The sequence below is a fragment of the Heptranchias perlo genome, chromosome 9, assembly GCF_035084215.1.
Source record: "Heptranchias perlo isolate sHepPer1 chromosome 9, sHepPer1.hap1, whole genome shotgun sequence".
NCBI classification, from domain to species: Eukaryota; Metazoa; Chordata; class Chondrichthyes; order Hexanchiformes; family Hexanchidae; genus Heptranchias; species Heptranchias perlo.
This window is the reverse complement of record NC_090333.1, coordinates 16,430,553-16,446,797: the sequence shown is the minus strand read 5'-3', so window position 1 is coordinate 16,446,797 and position 16,245 is coordinate 16,430,553. Positions and strand designations below refer to the sequence as shown.

At 40.7% G+C, this 16,245-nt stretch overlaps 1 protein-coding gene across 2 annotated transcripts in view; it reads left to right on the top strand.

The window, feature by feature from the left end:
• znf644b (zinc finger protein 644b) overlaps positions 1-16,245 on the top strand; it is a 114,644-nt gene that overhangs the window by 50,280 nt on the left and 48,119 nt on the right. The window contains exon 1 of one of the 2 annotated variants that reach the window (XM_067989910.1): positions 7,316-7,343. The exons of the other annotated variant lie outside the window; for it this stretch is intronic. The gene's annotated coding sequence lies outside the window, so the exon portion shown is untranslated. Of the gene's footprint in view, positions 1-7,315; positions 7,344-16,245 lie in introns of those variants that run through there. 2 annotated transcript variants of the gene reach the window in all.

Here is a 16,245-nt window from a genome sequence, read left to right as displayed (position 1 = left end):
TGACGCCAAACTTGTGTATCCTCAATGCAATACCATAGTTTATTTATTAGAGCTCTTCATTTTTGTTATTAGTGGTATGTATTAAATTGTGCAAAAAGATACAGGATTCTGAAGCCGAGTTTAAAAAGTTTCTGGTGCCTTTGGTATTTTGCTGTCTATTTGCAATTCAAAAGCACTTGAACTCCTTTTATAATGTGAGCTTTGAGATTTTGTGCTTTTAATTACCTGCAGCAAGTTCACTACATTGTCTACAACCACAGCAAATTGTAAGGAATCTTACAACACCAGGTTATAGTCCAACAGTTTTATTTGAAAATCACAAGCTTTCGGAGGCTTTCTCCTTTGTCAGGTGAAGTGTCTTCACCTGACGAAGGAGAAAGCTTCCGAAAGCTTGTGATTTTCAAATAAAACTGTTGGACTATAACCTGGTGTTGGAAGATTCCTTACATTTGTCAACCCCAGTCCATCACTGGCATCTCCACATCACAGCAAATTGTGAGGAAGAATATCGGAGACAGGATGATTTCGATAAATTAGCGAAGTGGGCAGATATGTGGCAAATGCAGTTCATTGTAGCTAAATGTGAAGTAGTACATTTTGGGGCAAAAAAACCTGAAAATGCAAATGTGACCTAAATGGTAAAATTGTTAATGCATTACAGGAACAGAGAGGTCTCGGGTACAGATGTATAGATCTTTATTGCGGTATAATAGGTTGGAAAAGCCACAAAAAGAGGTAAATACGATTCTAGTTTCTATATTTAGGGACATTGAATATAAAAGCAAGGAGGTGACGATGAATGTGCGTAAGGCACTGGTTGGGCCACAGTTTGAGAACAGTGTGCAGTTTTCATTGCTGCTTGTGGGACCTTGCTGTGTGCAGTTTGGCTGCCACGTTTCCTACATTACAACAGTGACTACACTTCAAAAGTACTTAATTGGCTGCAAAACATTTTGAGACGTCCTGAGGTCATGGGTATAGATGCAAGTTCTTTCTTACTGGCACACAGGATGTGTTAAGGATGGCCATGTGGTTGCCGTTTGCTGCATTTTGCAAGAATATAAGAACATAAGAAATAAGAGCAGGAGTAGGCCATCCGGCCCCTCGAGCCTGCTCCACTGTTCAACAAAATCATGGCTGATCTTCTACCTCAGTGCCATTTTCCTGCACTATCCCCATATTCCTTGATGCCTTTGATATCTAGAAATCTATCGATCTCTGTTTTGAATGTACTCAATGACTGTGCCTCCACAGCCCTCTGGGGTAGAGAATTCCAAAGATTCACCACCCTCTGAGTGAAAAAATTTCTCCTCATCTCAGTCCTAAATGGCCTACCCCTTATTCTGAGACTGTGACCCCTGGTTCTATACTCCCCAGCCAGGGGAAACTTCCTCCCTGCATCTACCCTGTTGAGCCCTATAAGAATTTTGTATGTTTCAATGAGATCACCTCTCATTCTTCTAAGCTCTAGAGAATACAGGCCTAGTCTACTCAATCTCTCCTCATACGACAATCCCGCCATCCCAGGAATCAGTCTGGTGCACCTTCGTTGCACTCCCTCTATGGCAAGTATATCCTTCCTTAGGGAAGGAGACCAAAATTGTACACAATACTCCAGGTGCGGTCTCACCGAGGCGTTATATAATTGCAGGAAGACATCTTTACTCTGTACTCAAATCCACTTGTAATAAAGGCCAACATACCATTTTCCTTCCTAATTGCTTGCTGCACCTGCGTGTTAGCTTTCAGTGACTCATGTACAAGGACACCTAGGTCCCTTTGAACATCAACATTTCCCAATCTCTTACCATTTAAAAAAAAATAGTCTGCATTTCTGTTTTTCCTACCAACTTCACATTTTTCCACCTGCCATGTTCTTGTCCACTCACTTAGCCTGTCTGTATCCCCTTGAAGCCTCTTTGCATCCTCCTCGCAACTCACATTCCCGCCTAGTTTTGTCATAAGCAAACTTGGAAATATTACATTTGGTCCCCTCGTCCAAATCATTGATATAGATTGTGAATAGCTGGGGCCTAAGCACCGATCTCTGTGGTACCCCACTAGTCAGTTTGTCAACCTGAAAAAGACCCGTTTATTCCTACTCTCTGTTTCCTGTCTGTTAACCAATTCTCAATCCATGCCAGTATATTACCCCCAATCCCATGTGCTTTAACTTTGTTCACCAGCCTCCTGTGTGGGACCTTATCGAAAGCCTTCTGAAAATCCAAATACACTACATCCACTGGTTCCCCCTTATCTATTCTACTAGTTACATCCGTAAAGAACTCCAATAGGTTTGTCAAACATGATTTCCCTTTCATAAATCCATGTTGACTCTGCCAAATCCTATTATTATTTTCTAAGTGTCCTATTATCACATCCTTTTATAATAGAGTCTAGCATTTTCCCAACTACTGATGTCAGGCTAACAGGTCTGTAGTTCCCTGTTTTCTCTCTCCCTTCTTTCTTAAGTAGTGGGGTTACATTTGCTACCCTCCGATCTGCAGGAACCGTTCGAAAAATCTACAGATTCTGGACGATGAAACCAATGCATCCACTATCTGTATAGCCACCTCTTTCAAAACCCTGGGATGTAGATAATCAGGTTATTGGGATTTATCGACTTTCAGTTCCATTAATTTCTCTAGTACTATTTCCTTTTTAACTAATACTAATTTCTTTCAGTTCCTCATTCTCGCTCAACCCTTGGTTCTCTAATATTTCTGGGAGGTTTTTTGTGTCGTCTTCCGTGAAGACAGACACAAAGTATTTGTTTAATTTCTCTGCCATTTCTTTATTCCCCATTATAAATTCTTCCATCTCTGACTGTCTGTAAGGGACCCACATTTGCCTTCACCAGTCTTTTCCTTTTTACATACCTATAGAAGCCTATGTAAGGTGATATTAAGTAATTGTGTCATGATGAACTGTGCATTATGATACATGTGCATGCAGCAAATTAGTTGATGAGGTAAATGATCCCTTTGCTCACCTGGAAGGAGATAGAGGGGCAAAAGAAATGAAGAAAGTGGCGTTTTTGACTTCCCTTGGCAGTCATGTCCCTATGTTGCAAGTGTCTTGGAGCAGATGACCGAGATCTGCCAATATGTGGTGCTAACCAAAAAGCCTGAGGACCCGGTTAGTTGTGCCATAGCCTGCAGGATGGTTGCTGGCATAATGACGGGTGCGGACATTTTGGCTTTGCTGGTGCTGATCTTGTTCTGCTTTCTTTCATCTTGTACTAATTCAACCATGAAATATTCTATTTGCTGTGCTTCAGAACCAACCACCGTTGTTAACTTTTAAATCAACTTGCCGACTGCCATGCAATTCTTCACTTAGAAGGCTTGCTACTCTGTGACATCCTGTTGAAGTTTGTGTAGTAAGAGCTCTTTTTTTCATGTCCCCTCTGCTGAAGTCTTATAAATATTTCAGTTATATTTAGCTTTCTGGTGAATTAGCAGGTAATAATCAGCTCTATTAGATTTCACATATATATTACATACTGTTTGGAGAAAGAACCAAAATAATTTTATAAAAATTTGTAACACAAGCCTGTACTAAAAATGTACTGTAAAGCTGAAAATGGGCTTAAAAGCCTTGGATACTTTGAGCTCAATCACTTGTGGAGCTTTCCTTAGCTACTCCGGGTGGATAAAGGGAGTGCCCAGCACAATCCTGTCCTCCCTGGATGGAAAATTGCACCAGGCTTCACTTAAATGCAATATAATATTTAAATGAAGCAATGGTCCCTTTTTGGCAGGGTCACTTTTAGGTCAGTCCAAAATGCTTGTTGATCCAGCTATATGGATCCAAGCCAAATTTTCTGGCCTTTCATGGTCTGTTCGGCTCCAGTGCCGCTGACCTTAGCAACCCTAAAATTTACCTTATAATAAAAAGCTGAAAATGTTTTAACGGCCAAATGAGAAAATTAGTAATGGCAAAACATACACTAAAGTAAATGGCCCGGAGAAGAGAGGGAAACAATGTCGGTGTTAGAGAGTAGAGAATACAGGCAACAAAGAACAAGAGTCAGGTTCAAACTTGGTTCAGACCACGATTGTTTTGAGACAATAACAGTGCTCTTTAGCCTGTTGAAAATTTGGCCCATGGTTCACTGCCTCTAACAAACTTCTGATTACTAGAAGCTCTTTGGGTTAGGTAAACAATGCCAAAGCTCTGAGTAATGAAGATACTTGTTGTAGCATGTTACATACCTGTCTTGGACATGCAGTTGGATGATTATTTTGAACCTTGAATATTGTAATGTAACGAAACAGAGTACTGTATCTTCTTGGGTGAAATATTGAAGTGTGCTCCAGTATTTGTTAAAAATATGTAGAGATTTCATGAAAGTTTAGTTGTCATTTTCTACATACTTAAATTTTGTGAACTGAAATCACGTGGTAGGTTTGGACTCCTGTAATGAGGTTGTTTTGGTAGCCATTAGGCAACCATATTGTTCTTTTGCTAAGTCTTAAAAATAATTCATCTTTAGTAATCCAGTCTATAATTTAAATTGGCTTCCGATTTGTGGAAGTTCACTGATTCCACAACAGTAATTTAAAAAAAAACATGCACAGGCCAAATCATACTTTTCAACTTGACTTGCATCAGAATAGTTTTATATGGTCAGCAGTGAACCAAGAAATCAAAGTAGCAATTTTGTTTTCCTACAATAAAGGTCATGCTGTAGGAAAAATGCTTTTAATTGCTTCAGGCACAAGGTTTGGATTTTTAGGGCAAATGAATTTAATGTTACTTTATAAGGACTCTTGTTAAATTTCTAAATGTTATCATCTTTAAATATTATACGCTCTTTTACTAATAAAATATTACCTAGGTATTCAAGTTATTCAGGTTACGGAAATGAACGTATTTTAGAGAAGCACACTGAACAGAAATTAGAAAGGTGAATATGTTTTTTTGTGCTTCCTTTGTCTGGTAGCGTTTTATTTTTTGTTTTTGAGAGGGATGATTGAGTAGTTAATGCAGTAAATCTTTTGTGCTAGTTAGTAAACTATTATAGTCAATGTAAGTGTTTAGACAAGTTCAATTCACTTTTCCTGTAAATCTCCATATAATGTTGAAGAACAACACTTTTGATGTCCATTTATTTAGTATGTGAACTTTTATGTGTATGGTACGTGAAGTGTGACTGACAAAACAAATGCTAGACAAAATGTTTCTGTAGTTAGTAGATCTCCCATGATGTTGCTTAGAGAAAATCAGAGTATACAGTCCCTTTCTTGCCTGTTTGTATACTTCATGTTGTATACTTCATGTTGCTACTTCTGTCTTTGTCTCCCTTTCTGTTTTTCTCTTACTCCCTCTTTTTGTCTATCTTGTCTTTTGATTTTCTGCTTCTCATTCTTTTTCTTTCATCCTTTTGGGTGGCAGTTGGCGAGTAGAGAGCCAGGTCGGGGATTGGAGCTGTGGAGGGCTGCAAGCTGCATTTCCAGTGGCTGGTGTGGGACACTCATTGGGTGTGGAAAGGTGGCAGTCAGGTAGCAGATGAAGGCTGTCAATCACGGTAGAGATCTGGCCAGGGCTGTGGGATGAGTTTTGGGTGGTAAGTATGGGGATGGAACTAACCAGGTTTTGGGTCGTGGGTTGGCGAAATGATTTGGGCAGAATGGCAGTGGAAAGCAGTGCTCCTACACCCTTGCCTAATGTCTGTTTCTGCAACTCCCACATCCTGTTTCCACCTTGATGCCTTTCACTTCCCCTCCCCCTCACCTCCATCCAATCGAATCACTCCAAAGCACTTTTGGAAAAATATTTCATCTGCCATTTATAATCATAAATTTCTAATGTAAAAAATAAGGTTTTAAACATAATTAAAATATTACCTTAGTCACAATATTATTAAATTTACCTGTTGAACAGTGATTTGTGACTTTTTAATACCTTTACTAAAGTTTTTACTTGTGGGCCTTAGCCTTTCCCAGACTAGATATTTTTGCCCAAATCTGTGACTGTTGGCTGATGGCAGATGATCCAATCTAAGCGTGTGCCATGGGCACAATTTCCCAGGAAACATTAGTGTTTAGTCAGCCCAACTACTCCACTGTTTCTTTTCAGCTTTCAATAGTGTCTATTTGACTGTATTTGAGGAAAAATGTCAGAAGATAGCATATTGAATTTTTTTTTAAAAAGAGAGGCATGTGTTTGTGTGCAAGAGAGAAAGAAGGGAGATGCAGACAGAGACCTCAAATATTGGTGAAACAACTTTATTTTCTTCAAAGCCTTGGCCTTAGAGAGGGAGGAAATCTTAGATAACAGGCTTTGTAGGTCGGTAGTGCCATTAGGTCACACACTGTAAAGGAAGGTTCGTGAGATTCAATTGCTATCCTGCAGTAATATTGTTCAAAGAAGACTCATGAGTCTATGCCAAAAACATGGGTGATGCATCAAACTGGTGAACTCAAAATCAGAAGAGACAGGACTCAGCTTTGTTAATATTGTGACTACTGACCACAAGAAGGCCCATTTCAGTGCAGCATGGGTGAACAACTTAAACTTAATGGTTGTTTCTGAGGAATGTTGGTAATTGATTGTTTAAAAAAAATGTGTAGCTGCCCTAATGGTTTAGTGGATAAGGGCATCAACTGTAGTACTAAGCCATATAAAGCAAAAAATCCCAGGTTCAGTTCCTGGTCCTTGCTGCGTTAGTAGCTCTCAACCTAATGCATCTCTTGGAGGGCTCCGGGCTAGGGAATGGAACAAAATCAGCCAGGTTTCTATCCAGTGATCCCTGTGGATGGAAAAGCTTACTGCCACTTTGTGCTAGATCAGCAACTATACTGAAAACTGATCATGGTCTCCACCCCCCCCCCCCACCCAAAAGAAATACTAGCTAGAATGACTGAAATCATGAGGAGCAGGCTAGTGACGTGTAGTTGGGAATTGAGTGCTCCTAAAGTATGAGTTAATATGCCATGGACAACAAAAGAAGTAAGGGACAGCATAAAATTAAAAGAAAAAGCATACAAGAATGCAAAAAATAGCGCAGATTCTGGTGACTGGGAGAGATACAAGGAACAGCAAAGGATGACAAAACAGATAGTAAGAGCTACAAAAAGGGAGTGTGAAAAGAAACTTGCAAGGTATATCAAAATCAACACAAAATTTTGTTTATAATTATATTAGGAAAAAAAGGGTGGTCAAGAGCAATGTGGGCCCCTTAAAAACTGATCGTGGTGATATTGTAAATGAAAATAAGGAAATGGCGAACATGTTAAATAATTACTTTGCATCGGTATTTACAGTAGAAGAAGAGCATGCCGGACACCCCAAGGAAACTAATTTTGAATCAGGAACGGAGACTCACCATAATTAACGTAAGCAAATTAACAGTAATGAAGAAAATAATAACATTGAAGAGTGACAAATCCCTAATACCAGATGGTTTCCACCCCAGGATTTTAAAGGAAGTAGGTGAGAACATTGCATATGCCTTAACTACAATCTTCCAAAGTTCTCTCGATTCAGGAACCGTTCCTTTAGATTGAAAAATAGCTCGTCACTCCGCTATTTAAGAGAAGTGAGAGGGGAAACCAGGGAATTGTAGCATTGAATCATAGAATGGTTACAGCACAGAAAAAGGCCTTTCGGCACGTCGAGTCCATGCCGGCTCTCTGCAAGAGCTTTCCAGCTAGTCCCACTCCCCCGCCCTTTCCCCGTAGCCCTGCAAATTTTTTCCCTTCAAGTACTTATCCAATTCCCTTTTGAAAGCCACGAATGAATCTGCCTCCACTAGCCTCTCAGGCAGTGGATTCCAGATCTTAAACATAGAAAATAGAAGCACGAGTAGGCCATTCGGCTCTTCGAGCCTGCACCGCCTTTCAATATGATCATGGCTGATCCTCTATCTCAATGCCATATTCCCGCTCTCTTCCCATATTCCTTGATGCCTTTTGTAACCACTCACTGTGTAAAAAGGTTTTTCCTCATGTCACCTTTGGTTCTTTTGCCAATCACCTTAAATCTATGTCCTCTGGTTCTCAACCCTTCCGCCAATGGGATTAGTTTATTGTTATCTACTCTGTCTAAACCCTTCATGAACATAAGAAATAGCAGCAGGAGTAGGCCATCCGGCCTCTCGAGCCTGATCCGCCATTCAACAAGATCATGGCTGATCTTCTACCTCAACGATTTTGAATACCTCTATCAAATCGTCCCTCAACCTTCTTTGCTCTAAGGACAACAACCCTAGCTTCTCCGGTTTATCCACATAACGGAAGTCCTTCATCCCTAAAACTATTCTAGTAAATCTCTTCTGCACCCTCTCTAAGGCCTTCACATCTTTCCTAAAGTGCGGTGCCCAGAACTGGACACAAGGCTCCAGTTGTGGCCGAACCAGTGTTTTATAAATGTTCTTCATAACTTCCTTGCTTCTGTACTCTGTGCCTCTATTTATAAAGCCCAGGATCCCATATGCTTTTTTATCCGGTTTCTCAACCTGTCCTGCCACCTTCAAAGATTTGTGCACATATACCCCCAGATCTCTCTGTTCCTACACCCCTTTTAGAATTGTACCCTTTAGTTTATATTGCCTCTCCTCGTTCTTCCCACCAAAACGTATCACTTCACACTTTTCACAAATTTCATCTGCCACGTGTCTGCCTAATCCACCAGCCTGTCTATGTCCTCTTGAAGTCTATCACTATCCTCCTCACTGTTCACTACACTTCCAACTTTTGTGTCATCTGCAAATTTTGAAATTGTGCCCTGTACACCTAAGTCCAAGTCATTAATATATATCAAGAAAAGTAGTGGTCCTAGTACCGACCCCTGGGGAACACCACTGTACACTCCTCTCCAGTCCGAAAAACAATCGTTCACCTCTACTTTGTTTCCTGTCACTTAGCCAATGTCGTATCCATGCTACCACTGCCGCTTTTATTCCATAGGCTTCAACTTTGCTGACAAGCCTTTTACGCGGCACTTCGTCAAACGCCTTTTGGAAGTCCATATACACCACGTCAACCGCATTGCCCTCATCAGCGCTCTCTAGTTACCTCAGCAAAAAACTCAATCAAGTTAGTTAAATACGATTTGCCTTTAACAAATCTGTGCTGGCTTCCCTTAATTAATCCACACTAGTCCAAGTGACTATTAACTTTGTCCCAGATTATCGTTCCTAAAAGTTTCCCCATCATCGAGGTTAAACTGACTGGCCTGTCGTTGCCTGGTTTATCCTTATATCCTTTTTTGAACAAATATGTAATATTTGCAATTCTCCAGTCCTCTGGCACCACCCTCGTATCTAAGGTTGATTGGAAGATTATGGCCAGTACCTCCACAATTTCCACCCTACTTCCCTCAGCAATCTAGGATGTGTTCCGTCTGGACCTTGTGACTTATCTACTTTAAGTACAGCTAGCCTTTCTAATACCTCCTTTATCAATTTTTAGCCCATCCAGTATCTCACCTGCCTCTTTTACTGTGACTTTGGCAGCATCTTCTTCCTTGATAAAAACCGATGCAAAGTACTCATTTAGTACCTAAGCCATGCCCTCTGCCTCCGTGCATAGATCTCCTTTTTAGTCCCTAATCGTCCCACCCCTCCTCTTACTACCCATTTACGGTTTATACGCCTATAGAAGACTTTTGGATTCCCGTTTGTTAGCCGCCAGTCTATTCTCATACTCTGTCTGAGGGGGTCATAGTCTCAGGAAACGGGGTAGGACATTTAGGACTGAGATGAGGAGAAATTTCTTCACTCAGAGGGTGGTGAACCTGTGGAATTCTCTACCACAGAAGGCTGTGGAGGCCAAGTCTGGTTCGATCACGACTAGAGTATTGTATCCAGTTCTGGGCACCGCACTTTAGGAAAGGTGTGATGGCCTTAGAGAGGGTACAGAAAAGATTTACTAGAATGATTCCAGGGATGAGGGACTTTAGTTACATGGATAGACTGGAGAAGCTGGGGTTGTTCTCCTTGGATCAGAGAAGGTTTGATAGAGGTATTTACAATCATAAAGTGTCTAGACAGAATAGATAGAGAGAAACTGTTCCCATTTGTGGAAGGGTCAAGAACCAGAGGACATAGATTTAAGGTGATTGGCAAAAGAACCAAAGGTGACACGAGGAAAAACTTTTTTTTAGACACGAGTGGCTATGATCTGGAATGCACTGCCGGGGGTCGGGGGGGGTTGGGGGGGTGGTGGTGGAGGCAGATTCAATTGTGGCTTTCAAAAGGGAACTGGATAAATACATGACAGAAAAGAATTGCAGGGCTACGGGGAAAGGGTGGGGGAGTGGGAGTGGGACTAGCTGGATTGCTCTTGCATAGAGCCGGCATGGACTCGATGGGCCGAATGGCGTCCTTCTGTGCTGTAACCTTTCTATGATTCAATGAAGTCACTGAATATATTTAAGAAGGAGGTAGATAGATCGATTTCTAGACACAAAAGGAATCAAGGTATATGGGGAGAGAGCGGGAATATGGTATTGAGATAAAGGATCAGCCATGATCGTATTGAATGGCGGAACAGGCTCGAAAGGCTGAATGGCCTACTTCTGCTCCTATTTTCTATGTTTCTATGCCCCTCTTATTTCCTTTTTCACTTCCCCTCTGAACTTTCTATACTGTATTATCAACCTGACATTTGTCATACACCCCTTTTTTCTGCTTCATCTTACTTTATCTGTTTTGTCATCCACGGAGCTCTGGCTTTAGTTGCCCTATCTTTGCCCCTCGTGGGAATGTACCCAGACTGAACCTGAACCATCAGTTCTTTAAAGGCCATCCATTGTTCAATTACAGCTTTGCCTGCCAATCTTTGATTCCAGTTTACCGGGGCCAGATCCATTCTCATCCCACTGAAATTGGCCCTCCTCCAATTAAGTATTTTTACTCTAGATTGCTCCTTGTCCTTTTCCATAGCTAATCTAAATCTTATGACACTATGACCAGTTGGCCTTGCATCTGTTTTGGGAAATTACTAGAGTCTATAATTAAGGGTAGAGTGACTGAACATCTTGAAAATTTTCAGCTGATCAGAGAGAGCCAGGATGGATTTGTAAAGAGTAGGTCATGCCTGACGAACCTGATTTATTTTTTTGCAGAGGTGACTAAAGTAGTTGGCAGGGGAATGTCTATGGATGTTGTTCATATGGACTTCCAGAAGGCATTTGATAAAATCCCTCATTAGAGACTGTTAGCTAAAGTTGAAGCTCATGGAATTGAAGGCAAATTATTGACCTGATTGGGAAATTGGTTGAGTAGCAGGAGACAGAGAGTAGGGATAATTGGCAGGATGTGACTAGTGGTGTCCCAAAAGGTTCTGTGTTGGGGCCTCAACTATTCATTGTATTTATTAACAACTTCGATGACTGGACAGAGAGCCAAATATCCAAGTTTGCAGATGATGCAAAGATAGGCAGCATTGTACCCAGTGTAGATGGAAGTGTAAAATTACAGAGATATGAATAGATGAAGTGATTGGGCAAAACTGTGGCAAATGGATTTCAGTGTAGGCAAGTGTGAGGTCATTTATTTTGGAGCTAAAAAGGATAGATCAAAGTAATTTCAAAATGGTGAAAAGCTCGAAAGTGGAGGTCCAAAAAGACTTTGGGGTCCATGGACATTGGTATTAAGGGATATGGGCCAAAGGCAGGTATATGGAGTTAGATCACAGATCAGCCATGATCTTATCAAATGGCGGAGCAGGTACGAGGGGCTGAATGGCCTACTCCTGTTCCTATTAATATGTCATGGACAGGTACAGAAAATAATCAAAAAGGCTAATGTAATGCTATCTAGAGGACTAGATTACAAGAGGGTAGAAGTTATGCTACAGCTATACAAAGCCCTGGTTAGACCACACCTGGAGTACTGTGTTTCGTTCTGGGCACCGCATCTTAGGAAGGATATACAGGCCTTGGAGGGAGTGCAGCGTAGATTTGCTAGAATGATACCTGGACTTCAAGGGTTAAATTACGAGGCGAGATTGCACAAACTAGGGGTGTATTCCCTGGAATTTAGAAGAATAAGGGGTGATTTGATCAAAGTTTTCAAGATATTATGGGGAACTGATAGGGTAGATAGAGAGAAACTATTTCCGCTGGTTGGGGAGTCTAGGATTAGGGGACATAGCCTAAAAATTAAAGCCAGGACTTTCAGGAATGAAGTTAGGAAACACATCTACACACAAAGGATGTTAGAAGTTTGGAACTCTCTTCCACAAACGGCAGCTGATGCTAGCTCAATTGTTAACAAAAATCTATCAATCTTCAGATTTAAAATTAACGGATGTTTTAAGGGATTTGGGGCTAAGGCAGATATATGGAGTTAGGTCACAGATCAGCTGTGATCTCATTAAATGGCGGAATAGGCTTGAGGGGCTAAATGGCCTACTCCTGTTCCTATGTTCTTATGCTGATATGTTTTGGATTTATGGAGATTGAATTGTGATTTTAATAATCTAAGTGCTAAGCAGAAAGACTGACAATATTGGCAGGTTGCTTATTGGAGAAAATGTTTTTTCTCATTTGTATATTTTAAAAAAACAAAGCTTTTTATAAAAAAAAACCTAAAAACAATATGAATAACTGGCAACTAATTAACCTACATTGAAAGAATTGTGTATTCTAATAGCCACTATTTAAAAGACTTATTGCACAAGATGAGCCCTGGATAGTAATTACTTATTTACCATTGCATTAATTCTAATCATTATGATTGTGCAGCAAAATTGTAATGCCTGATTATTATCAAATCTTTATAGGAGAACGTTGCTGCATTTGTCGAGGGAGAAGCACGTTCAGTGTGTAATTTTAGTACTTTGAGTACTGAGAGGGGAGGATGAATTTGGCATTTCTTCCTGTAAGCTAAAAGCATCATGTCAACTTTACACTAAAAATTGAGCAAGCTTCCATCCACCTCTCTTCCATTCTGTTGGTGCATTTCTACTATTTTGTATTTGTTAATTTATGTTTTAGATAATTTTTCATTGTACATTACATGTCTTCAGATCATCCTGGCTTTGGGAAAAAAACACGGCTGCCAGATATGATCGGCCAAATGATCTACTTCTGTGCCGTAACATTCTGTGATTCTATTTCCTGATGCGAAGCTGGGCGATTGGCAGAAAATGCTGCAATCGTTGCTTTTTCCTTTATTGGTCAAAACCACCATGATTGTGATGAGGAAATCTACAGAAAAAGTTGACTCTGTTAAGTGGAAAAGATTTGGCTTCTGGTATTTGACTAAAAAAACAAATTCTTTCTGCATGCAAACTAGATCGTAACTTAAGAGTATCTTCAATACAGTCAAATGGATATCATTCCATTAGAATATACATGACTATGAGCATTGCTTTTCATTTCCTGAAAAAGTGGAAATTCTCTGCTGTACATTTTTTTTCTGGGCAACAATTTCAGTGTTCTTCAAAGCCTACATGCATTCAGTAATGGAATATTGTAGTCCTATTGGGCAGCTTGCAGAGCAAATCCACTTCTTACTTCTGGATGCAAAGCTATTAAGATTAAAATAAAATAGCTAAAGAAGATAGTCATTTGACTTGTCCACTCTCCCAAAAGAAGATGGCAAGGACAAAATGACATGAAAAGAGAGAATTTTTCATGACAAAACAACAGCTGCAAATAATGCAATTTGTTGCCTTAAAGTCATCAGATTAACCTGCATAGAATCATAGAAGTTTACAACATGGAAACAGGCCCTTCGGCCCAACATGTCCATGTCGCCCAGTTTATACCACTACGCTAGTCCCAGTTGCCTGCACTTGGCCCATATCCCTCTATACCCATCTTACCCATGTAACTGTCCAAATGCTTTTTAAAAGACAAAATTGTACCCGCCTCTACTACTGCCTCTGGCAGCTCGTTCCAGACACTCACCACCCTTTGAGTGAAAAAATTGCCCCTCTGGACCCTTTTGTATCTCTCCCCTCTCACCTTAAATCTATGCCCCCTCGTTATAGACTCCCCTACCTTTGGGAAAAGATTTTGTCTATCTACCTTATCTATGCCCCTCATTATTTTATAGACTTCTATAAGATCACCCCTAAACCTCCTACTCTCCAGGGAAAAAAGTCTCAGTCTATCCAACCTTTCCCTATAAGTCAAACCATCAAGTCCCAGTAGCATCCTAGTAAATCTTTTCTGCACTCTTTCTAGTTTAATAATATCCTTTCTATAATAGGGTGACCAGAACTGTACACAGTATTCCAAGTGTGGCCTTACTAATGTCTTGTACAACGTCAACAAGACATCCCAACTCCTGTATTCAATGTTCTGACCAATGAAACCAAGCATGCCGAATGCCTTCTTCACCACCCTATCCACCTGTGACTCCACTTTCAAGGAGCTATGAACCTGTAACCCCCAGATCTCTTTGTTCTATAACTCTCTCCAACGCCCTACCATTAACGGAGTAGGTCCTGGCCCGATTCGATCTACCAAAATGCATCACCTCACATTTATCTAAATTAAACTCCATCTGCCATTCATCGGCCCACTGGCCCAATTTATCAAGATCCCGTTGCAATCCTAGATAACTTTCTTCACTGTCCACAATGCCACCAATCTTGGTATCATCTGCAGACTTACTAACCATGCCTCCTAAATTCTCATCCAAATCATTAATATAAATAACAAATAACAGCGGACCCAGCACCGATCCTTGAGGCACACCGCTGGTCACAGGCCTCCAGTTTGAAAAACAACCCTCTACAACCACCCTCTGTCTTCTGTCGTCAATCCAATTTTGTATCCAATTGGCTACCTCACCTTGGATCCCGTGAGATTTAACCTTATATAACAACCTACCATGCGGTACCTTGTCAAAGGCTTTGCTAAAGTCCATGTAGACCACGTCTACTGCACAGCCCTCATCTATCTTCTTGGCATATCAAGACTAAAATCCCTCACTATTCTATTTGTAGAAGCACTGAACAGAATTTCTATCTTATAAGACCTTCATTTTGTTTTTGAACAGAAGCAAACTCCACGTTAAGATATTAAGCATGGATTAAGAAGAGGCCATTGAGCTGATCAAAGCTGCTTCTTCAGAAGATATGCAACCCACCCTGTCACGGACTGTTCCACCCACGTAATCTTTTGAGGGAAGGTTCTGCAAACATATTTCCTGATCCCAAAATGTTGTTATATAAAACTCCAAAATTTTGATCTATTTTTGCATCTCAACAATTCAACTCCGGGCCTGCTGCTCTCTACAGACATTTCCCCACCTGCCCCAGCAGGACAGGAACTATAGCCCTCTTGCAGTGTTTGACCATCTCAGCCTGTACTTATCGCTATAACCTGTCTCCAACGTGATATTTATCCAGCTCATTTTGAAGAAGTCAATCTTTCCACCTAAACTACTTTTGCTGTAAATCTGTTCATAAGAAGTAGGAGTAGGCCATACGGCCCCTTGAGCCTGCTCCGACACTAAATAAGATCATGGCTGATCTTTGACCTCAACTCCACTTTCCCACCCGATCCCCATATCCCTTGATTCCCTTAGTGTCCAAAAATCTATCGATCTCAGCCTTGAATATACTCAACGACTGAGCATCCACAGCCCTCTGGTGTAGAGAATTCCAAAGATTCATAATCTTCTGAGTGAAGAAATTTCCCCTCATCTCAATCCTAAATGGCCGACCCCTTATCCTGAGAATATGCCCCCTAGTTCTATACTCTCCAGCCAGGGGAAACAGCCTCTCAGCATCTTCCCTGTCAAACCCTCAGAATCTTGCATGTTACAATGAGATCACCTCTCATTCTCCTAAATTCCAAGTAACTGTACTCTGCAAAGAAAAATTGTTTCTTCTAACCTCACTTAAGCTCCTTCATTTTAAACCGGTTTCTTCTCGTTGTATGCACGCAGTATTTAAGTCAGATAGCCTGCTTACGTTTACATCAACAATGCCTTTCAACTTTTGGAGGATCTGGATTGTGTCTCCACTTAATCTTTTCTTCAAAGAAAGCAATTTCACCTTCGTAAATCTTATCTTGTAATTTAAGGTTAGAAGATAGATTTAGATGAAGTAGGAAAGAAGGAAGCTCGTGTGGCGCACAAACACTAACATAGACCTGTTGGACTGAAAGGCCTGTTTCTGTGCTGTACATTGTAATTCTGTCATTTAAAACCCCAAATTATCCTTGTTGCTCATCACTGTACACCCTCCAATGTATTAATATCCTTATGTAGGTAGGGAACCCGGAGTTGCATACAATGTCATATGATCTTAACAGTGAACTCTGCAACGT